Source organism: Panthera pardus, unplaced genomic scaffold (genome assembly GCF_024362965.1).
Source record: "Panthera pardus isolate Hobbes unplaced genomic scaffold, ASM2436296v1 HiC_scaffold_11, whole genome shotgun sequence".
In the NCBI taxonomy this organism is placed as follows: domain Eukaryota; kingdom Metazoa; phylum Chordata; class Mammalia; order Carnivora; family Felidae; genus Panthera; species Panthera pardus.
Window position 1 is genome coordinate 100265518 of NW_026526666.1, and position 9310 is coordinate 100274827.

The window sequence follows — 9310 nt, forward strand, 5'->3', positions numbered from 1 at the left end:
CGTGCCGTATGCCCTAAACATACCGCCACGTAGGTCGGTTATTTATCACCAAGACTGGAAAAAGCAGACACATCTGATAAAGAACTCATCCAATATACACAATGAGCTCTTTTTTTTTTTTTAATTTTTTTTTAACGTTTATTTATTTTTGAGACAGAGAGAGACAGAGCATGAACGGGGGAGGGGCAGAGAGAGAGGGAGACACAGAATCGGAAGCAGGCTCCAGGCTCTGAGTGGTCAGCACAGAGCCCGACGCGGGGCTCGAACTCACGGACCGCGAGATCATGACCTGAGCCGAAGTCGGCCGCTTAACCGACTGAGCCACCCAGGCGCCCTTTTTTTTTAATGTTTAAGTTTATTTATTTTGAGAGGAGAGAGAGAGGGAGAAAGTGCACATGCAAGCGGGGGGGAGGGGCAGGGGGAGGAGAAAGAGAATCCCAAGCAGGTTCCGCACTGTCAGCGCAAAGCCGGATGTGGGGCTCAAACCCACGAACTGCGAGATCATGACCTGAGCTGAAATCAAGAGTCAGACGCTTAACCGACTGAGCCACCCAGGCGCCCCTGCAATGAACTCTTAACACATAACACTAAGAATTAAGAAATGGGCCAAAGGGGCGCCCGGGTGGCTCTGTCCGTTGAACATCCAACTCTTGATTTGGGCCCAGGTCATGATCCCAGGGGCCCCACATCGGGCTCTGTGCTGAGTGTGGGACCTGCTGGGGATTCTCTGTCTCCCTCTGCCCCTCCCCTGCCTCTCTTTCCAAAATAAAATTTAAAAAGAAAAAAAGAAATGGGCCAAAGACTTTGACAGACGCCTCCCCAAAGAAGATGTACACATGGCAAGTTAAGCATGGGCAAAGAGACGCCGCGTCGTGTGTCCTCAGGGAAATGCAAATTGAAACGACGAGATACCACTGCGCACCTGTCAGAATAGCCAGACTCCTGCCAACGCCAAATGCTGGCGAGGGTGTGGAGCCACAGGAACTCTCACTCATTGCGGGTGGAACGCATCATGGGAGAGCCAGTTTGGAACGCAGTCGGGCAGCTTCTTATAAGACGAAACACACTTTTACCATCTGATCCAGTGACGGCGCTCGATATTCACCTGCAAGTTGAAAACCTTCACATCCGCACAAAAACCGTCCCATGGATGTTGGTAGCAGTTTCACGCGTACTTGCCCAAACTTGGAAGCGACCGAGATGCTCGTCAGTAGGCCACCGAGACCATGGGATATCATTCACCACCGAGAAATGAGCTGTCAAGCCTTGAAAAGCCATGGATGATATGCATTTAAGTGAAACGCCAGTCCGAAAGGCTACGTACAGTACGATTCCAACTCTCAGACATCCTGAGAAGGGCAAAACCGTGGAGGGGTTTGCCAGGGGTTGAGGGAGAGGGAGGGATGAATGGGCAGAGCACGGGATTTTTAGGCCGGTGAGACCACCCCGTATGGTACCATGATGAGGGATACTTGTTCACACACGTTTGTGCAAACTCACACGATGTCCAACACCAAGAAGGGACCCTAACGTTCACCTACAGACTTTGGATGATGATGGGCCCAAGTGGGTTCATCCAAGGTCACAGACACAGCACTGTGAGGGAGAGGGTCGGTGGGGAGGCTGTGTGTGTGGAAGAAGGGGGATATGGAAGCCTCTGCACCTTCCCCCTCACTTTTACTGTGAACCTAAAACCATCCCAAGAATCAAAGTCTTAGTAACATTAACGAACTGAAAATACATCGACTGGCCCCTAGGAATGGTTTGCATCTTTTCTTTACATTAAATTTGCTATTAAGATGTCACACATAGGGGCGCCTGGGTGGCTCAGTCGGTTGAGCGTCCGACTTCAGCCCAGGCTGTGATCTCGCAGTTCATGAGTTCGAGCCCCGCGTCGGGCTCTGTGCTGATGCCTCGGAGCCTGGAGCCTGCTTCCGATTCTGTGTGTCCCTCTCTCTCTGCCCCTCCCCCCGCTCTCTCTCTCAAAAATAAGTAAACATTAAAAAAAAATTTTTTTTAAAGATACGGCACACACAAATTTATTTTTTAAATGTTTTTATTTATTTTTGAAGGAAAGAGACAGACAGAGCATGAGTGGGGGAGGAGCAGAGAGAGAGGGAGACACAGAATCCGAAGCAGGCTCCAGGCTCTAGGCTGTCAGCACAGAGCCCGACGCGGGGCCCGAACCCACGAACTGTGAGATTATGACCTGAGCTGAAGTCGGACGCTTAACTGGCTGAGTCACCCAGGCGCCTTACAACACACACAAATTGAAATAGTATTGAAAGAGCAGCGCCTTAGTCCCACCTCTAGGCGACGACCACTGTGACGGGAGCCGCGGGTTCTGTTTTTGTTTTTAGCTATTCTCTTCTTTGCATTTGCTGCCATGTCTCTAAACTGGATGCTATGTGCTTACCTGTTGACAAAACGGAAGAAGCCTGTCCCGCTTATGCTGAGAAATATTCCTGCCACCCTACATTCCTCCTAGGGCTCCACGTGCCTGTCCCCACCAGTCCTGTCTCCCTTCATCACCCTTCCCTGACTTTCCCACCGGCCCCCTCCCCCTCGTCCTGCTTAGGGAGGTCCTGAGCGCCACCCAAAGCACAGTCTGGCCAGGCGACTCCCAGGCTGAACAGCAAAAACTGTAGGGAACGGCCCAAACCCCCGGTGTGCCCTCTGGCCTCCCCTCACCTGGTCCCTGTCCCCTCTCCGAGCTCTCGTCACCCTCCTCACCCAGCAAGCAGCACTCTGGTCCATGCTTGTGACGTGCGGGTTTCTTCTCAACACCGACAAGCAATTCTCTGTGCCACCAGCTGCCTGTCCGACGGTTCAATTCAGTTTGACCCCCGTTGGCCTGGAGACAGCGTCAGGTCCTGCAGAAGGAGGGCTCAGTCCCGCAGGACCGCCCCCCACCCCTCAGATGCCAATCTCAAGTCACCTGTGCGTCTGACCACCCTGCTGTGATCAGGTTCCAACGACCCCATCCTCGGGTTCGGAAACATTTTGCTTGCTCGATTACTGGTTGATTACGAAAAGATATAACTCAGGAACAGCCAGATGGAAATGACTCCTGGGACAAGGCGTGGGGGAAGGGCACCACTCTCCCCAAGCCTCTGCATGTTCACCAACTCAGGAGCCCTCCAGACCCCTGTCCTCCTGGGCTTTCATGGAGGCTTAATGACAGGGACATGGCTGATTAAATTATTGGCCATGCGTGATTTAATTCACTCTCTAGCCCCTCTCCGCTCCCAGGAAGTCAACGGCGGGACTGAATCTCATCCCAGTCTCATCCCTAGCTTACCTAGGGGCTTTTCCAAAAGTCATCCCATGGACATCAATATGCCTTTTCCACTCTCAGTACTTAGGAAATTCTAAGGACTTTAGGATCTGTACGCCAGGGCTGAGACGAAGACCGAATATATATTCCTTATTCAATCACAACCTCTCAGTGCTGTTCCATGCTGTCCTATGCTGTTCCCTCTCCCTGGAAAATCCTTTTTTCCTCTTCCCGTCCGTCCGGCCCTTCACTTCTGCCCAGAGGGCACTTGAGTTTGCGCCAGGCCTTCCAAGCAGACCTCTGGCAAGCAGTGTTCGCAGATACTACTCTTCTGGCCTGTTCCCCCAGAGCCTGCCCTGTTCCTGGCACAGGGTGGGCCTCTATCAGGGCCAGCCCAGCACGCGCCTGGAGCTTAAGCCTTTCACATCTGGAAAGTGAGAAGCTTTGGGGGAAAGGCGGACTGCTTTTTGAATGAAGCCTGTGGGTCCAAAACAAACAACAAAACCGTCAGAATTGCTTCCTGGAGAAGAGTCTAGAATCCAGGCCCCATGAAGAAAGGCTTTGCCTACTGTTACTAGGTCCGACGTTCTTGGTAGCTAATAACTAGCGTTCACTGAGCTCTTGCTTAGGTTTGGGGCCAAATGAGGTAGCCCTTCTCAACATAAAGCCCTGGCCAGCTGCACAGGTTGCAGACCAGGATAAAGAAGAGTACTTTTGTGACAGGGCCTTACTGTATCTCAGGGTGAGAGCGGCAGCATTGGGACATTAGGTGGTGCTGTTGAAGTGTGGCTTAGGTGGGTCTCTCAATGTACTTCGATTGGGCAGGGACCAAGAAACTGATGAAATTTGACGTGAGGTCCGCGAGCAAACGGCTAAGGAAACTTGAGACGTCTTTGGTGCAAAAAAGGTTTTCATTAAAGCACGGGACAGGACCCGTGGGCAGGATAGAGCTGCCCCAGGACCCTGAGGAGAGACTGGTTATATACTCTGGAGTTGGGGGAGGTAAGGTCAAGAGGAAGTTTCCTAAAGGGATTTTCACATGCTAAAAACTCACAGGTTACTGGAGGCCTAGCTATTGTCAAGCTAAGGTTGTTTTTCCCTCTTAGCAAAGCATTAACATTAAGACAGTAGGGGGTTCCCTGAAGAAATGTTAAATTCTGTATTGGCCTCGAGTATTTGTCAATGGGCTGCAGGTTGTAAGGAAACCTAATTTTCCCTGCATTTCCTTCTCGCCTTTGATCTCCACCTCGTCACGGAGGGGAAGGTGATGTTGGGGCTGTGGTTTCCGGACATTAGACTGTTGGTAAGAGTGCCTTTTTCTTGTAATTTACGAAGATTTGCAAACTGGTGGAGACTCAGGTCCTGTGATCTCTGTCAGTTCAACCACTTGTGTTCGGTCCTTTGTCCTTGGGCAGCTGAGGAATGTCACGCATGTCCCACCTGGGGCAGGGGAGGGGGTGGAGGGTGCGGGGGTGGGGTGTTGTTAGCTTGCACTTCACTCTCAGCGTGCTTTATGCTCCCTCTTCAATCTCCGGGCCCACCGTGGGGCTCCAACTCATGCCCCTGAGATCAAGAGTCGCATGCTCTACCAACGGAGCCAGCCAGGCATCAGGATCTCGATGATCACAGCTTTGGATTAGCCGGCATCTGAGATGAAAATTCAGAGATGGAGTGTTGTTGTTGTTTTAAGTTTATTTATTTATTTTGAGAGCGAGAGAGTGTGAGCAGGGGAGGGGCAGAGAGAGAGGGTCCCAAGCAGGCTCTGCGTTGTCAGCACAGAGCCTGATGGGGGTGAGGGGGGGTGCGGGGGGCTCGATCCCATGACCCCAGGATCAAGGCCTGAGCAAGATCAAGAGTCAACCGACGGAGGTGCCCAGGGGGGAAGGAATGGTGGGCGGCCCCTATTCAGCGAGCATTTGAGAACTCCTCAAGACTATCGGGCCGGAGATCGGAACAGACCCTCCCTTCCGCGAATCCCTTCTATAACTTTTCTTCTTGTTCCTGGTGGACGGGACAGGATCGGCTGATCCCTGCACTGGGGACAACCAAATACCAGCGAGCAGACCTCCCTGCAGCCTGTCACCAGCCCCAGAGGAAAAGCAGAAGGCAAGGACACAAGGGTGGGGAGTCACGGCAAGGTGCCCAGTGCTGTCTGAAGTTGGCCGAGTGGCCTCACGAGGTAAGAGCCCCGGGGACGCGCGTGCAAGGCCAGAGGGTGACTCTGCCCTCGCCGGATGCGGGAAGCCTCCAGGCTGGTTATCCGAAGAGCAGTGCTTCTCTGATGTTCTGGAGGGCAGAACCACCTGGGGCTCTGGGGTGGGGCCTGAGAGCCTGCAGGTGTGGCTGTCCCCTGCCCATAAACTAGCAAAGCCTGGGGGAGACGGGTTCCGGGGGCTTCAAGAGCGGGGGCTGGGGGTCGCGCGGTTGGGCTGCGAGGGGACCTCGAGTGGCCGGGCACCCCCTGTAGGGCTGCTGGCTTCCATAACGTGTGCCTCAGGATCCCGGGTGGGAGCTGCAAGATGCATTTTCTGGCCCTGGGGGGGTCACATGGTACTAGATCCCACGGAGGTGCTGTGTCCAAACGGAGGGGACTGGACGGGGCGGGGGCGGGGGGTGTTGATTTATAGCCTTTGCCGATGCCTGCGATGCTCCCACCAAGGCCGATCTCAAACTCTGGAGGGGGAAATGAGCTTGGGGGGGGGGGTGCAGGGAAAGTGGTGACATCACAGCGCACTTCCTGATTCCACAGAGCTCTTCCCTTCCTACTGCCTGGGAGTTTACGATTCTACAAGTTGTTGATAACGATGCTGACACAAAATAATTGCCCTACGGCCCCCAAACAAATGCTGGCAGGGGGGAGGTTCCCTGACTTCCCTCCCTCCCTAGAAGCCACTTAAGATCCATTTGCAAATTCCTTTCAACATGCCTGGTCTATAAATGCGTCTGCTTTTCTGGATCCTCTTAAGAACCAGTTATAACCTCTGCCTGGGCCCCTGAATAACGGGTTCAAATATTGAACACGTGCTTATTTTTTTGTCTGTACAGGAGTCGTAGGTTTTTACTTTTTCTTGGGAAAGTTATCCTTTAACCTTATTAACATGAGGTCACTAAACGGTAGCTGTTAGATCATTAGAGGATATTTCAGTATTCCCTTTTATTAAAGTGAAATTCACATAACAAAATTAACCTTTTATTTATTTATCTTTTTAATACTTATTTTTGAGAGGGCCTGTGCATAAGCCGGGGAGGGGCAGAGAGAGGGACAGAGAGTCCCAAGTAGGCTCAGATATAAATTAACATTAAAAAAAATTTTTTTTTAATGTTTATTTATTTTTGACAGAGAGTGAGAGACAGAACACGAGCTGGGGAGGGGCAGAGAGAGAGGGCGACACAGAATCCGAAGCAGGCTCCAGGCTCCGAGCTGTCAGCACAGAGCCCGACGCGGGGCTCGAACTCACAGACCGCGAGATCGTGACCTGAGCCGAAATCAAGAGTCAGATGTGTAACCTACGGAGCCACACAGGTGCCCCCCAAATGGACCTTTTTAAAGTGCACGATTCAGTGGCACTTAGCGCGTTCGCAGGGTTGTATCACCACGACTCCAGCTAGGTCTGAAACATTTTAATCCCCACCCGCAAAGGAGATCCCACCCCCATTAAGCCGTCCTTCTCCATTTCCCTCTCCCCCCAGCCCCTGGCAACCACCCACCTGCTTTCTGTCTCTAGGGACTCACCTAGTCCGGGCTTCTCCGATCAGCAGAATTGTTTAACGTGTACCTTTTTGTGCCTGGCTCCTCTCACGTCGCGCGATGGCTTGGAGGCTTGCGAAGAGTGTACTTTGGGAAATTGGGGGGGCACCGAGTTGGCTCGGGTGGTTAAGTGTTCGATTCTCGGTTTCAGCTCAGGTCACGATCTCACGGTGTCGTGAGTTCGAGCCCCAGTCGGACTCCGTGCTTGACGGTGTGGAGCCCGCATGGGAGTCTCTGTCTCCCTCTCTCTGCCCCTTGCCCACGTGCGCTGTCTCTCTCTCTCTCTCTCTCTCTCTCCCTCTCTCAAAATAAATAAAGTATTTTTTTTAAATGGGATACTTTGTTATTTTTTTTATGACCGTTAAAAACAAGCTAAAACAAAAAACAAAAACCAGAAAATAAAACCCAAAAGACAAAAACACACAAAAACACCCCCAAAATCAAGAGTTGTCTACCTACGGTAACGTACACGCAAGAGAAGCCACTTGGGTCCGTGAGGAGTCTCGGGACCTGGCTTTCACGCTTTCTGCCCGTGATTCTTGGGGGACACACCCCTTTGTGCACGTGAGCTCTGATAAGCAAGGTCAAATTCTGTTCTTGGGAAGAACGCATAGGAACCTTGTAAAGTCTCAAGTTTATTCACCAGGCGTGTCCGAGTGTGATGGGCAGCCTCCCCGCCCTGGGGACACCTGATAGCATCTTGAGCCAGCTTCCATATCAGAACTCAGAATTGGCTTAAGGAGCGAGAAAGGTAACTTGGATCCGGGTAAGTTTTCTCCCTCCACCTCCCACCCACGGTGCAGAGGTGACGGGTGGCGGCGGTTGGCCCCCCTGGGCCCGGGGCTCGAAGTCTTGTGTGAACAGACTGGACCACCCTCCCACCTCCCCTCACGGCACCGAGAATGCCCTGTGCTAAGCCAAGGAACACCTGGCTATCTGGATCCATGCTAGTTACCTGTTACTCCTTATCTAAAGCTGGCATGGACCCCACCCGGTCCCTTCCCGCCCCTCCAGGAAGCAAGCCCCATACACACTACACCTGGTAGACGGCCTCGTCTTGTACCCCCGGAGGCACACGCAGACATCTCTGCTGTGATGCTGACACCTGTTCCCAAAGAACCCCACATTCTATGTGGTACATAAAAATAACAGGGCGGGGGTGCCTGGGTGGCTCGGTCGGTTGAGCATCCGACTTCGGCTCAGGTCATGATCTCACCGTCCGTGAGTTCGAGCCCCGCGTCGGGCCCTGGGCTGCCAGCTCGGAGCCCGGAGCCTGCTTCGGATTCTGTGTCTCCCGCTCTCTCTGTCCCTCCCCTGCTCATGGTCTGTCTCTCTCTGTCTCAAAAATAAATAAAAACATTAAAAAAAAATTGTGTGCTAACATTTACATTTTATGTGAATAAGAATAATTTGGGAACTGAGATCTGAGGCCTGAATCCTTGACGAGTACTTTCTGCGTCGAGAGAGGTCAGAGGAGACCTAATAATAATACATACACATTGTTTCTTGAGAAAGAGGAAAATTGGCTTTGGGTCCTTCTCTCCCTCAATGATAAAATCCTAATAAATTTCCCTGTGACGAACCAACCTTTAGGGACGATGGGGGAGAGAGTCAGAGGCCCCACCAGTACCCACTATGGCCCTGCAACTGTCCCCTTTCCCTTAAAATGTGATTCCTTAGCTCTCCTTCGAGGTAGTTTCAAAACACGTATTTTCTGGGAAATATCTATACACAATGGATTAATCAGTGTTGCTCATTACTGTCATTTTAAACCCATGGCGAAAATAGGCTTCAAGTGGCAGGTTCCTCTCCTGGTCCCAGACCGGGGCTGGGCAGGGGGAGTGAGGCTCCCCACCCCCACCCAGAGTTCAGAAAACCACAAAGACCACTTGCAGGGCGGGCAGTTTAGGCCACACACCCCAAGTCAGCCTGAGGCAGGGGGGTCTGCCTCTGACCCCTGGGCCAGTCCCCTGTCTGAGTGCCCAGATCCTGGGAGCCCAGGGCCCCTCTATGGAGGGGCGGGGGGGAACGAGACGGCCACCAGAGGTCCCAGGCTGCTGGGCCCAGGGCAGGGAAGGACCACTCAGAGACACAGCACCTGCCTGGAGCTTTCGAGCCCAAGGGGGGGTCTGGGTGAAGGGCGGCCTGGCCACTAGCCCCTCCGCGGGCCGTGCTGGGGCGTTGGTGACACTCAACTGTGCCCACAAAACCCGGGGACCCGCAGGAACCAGGCTTGACCTGGGCAGGTCAAGGAGCCGCACAGGGACCTCTGTGCCACCGCTGCT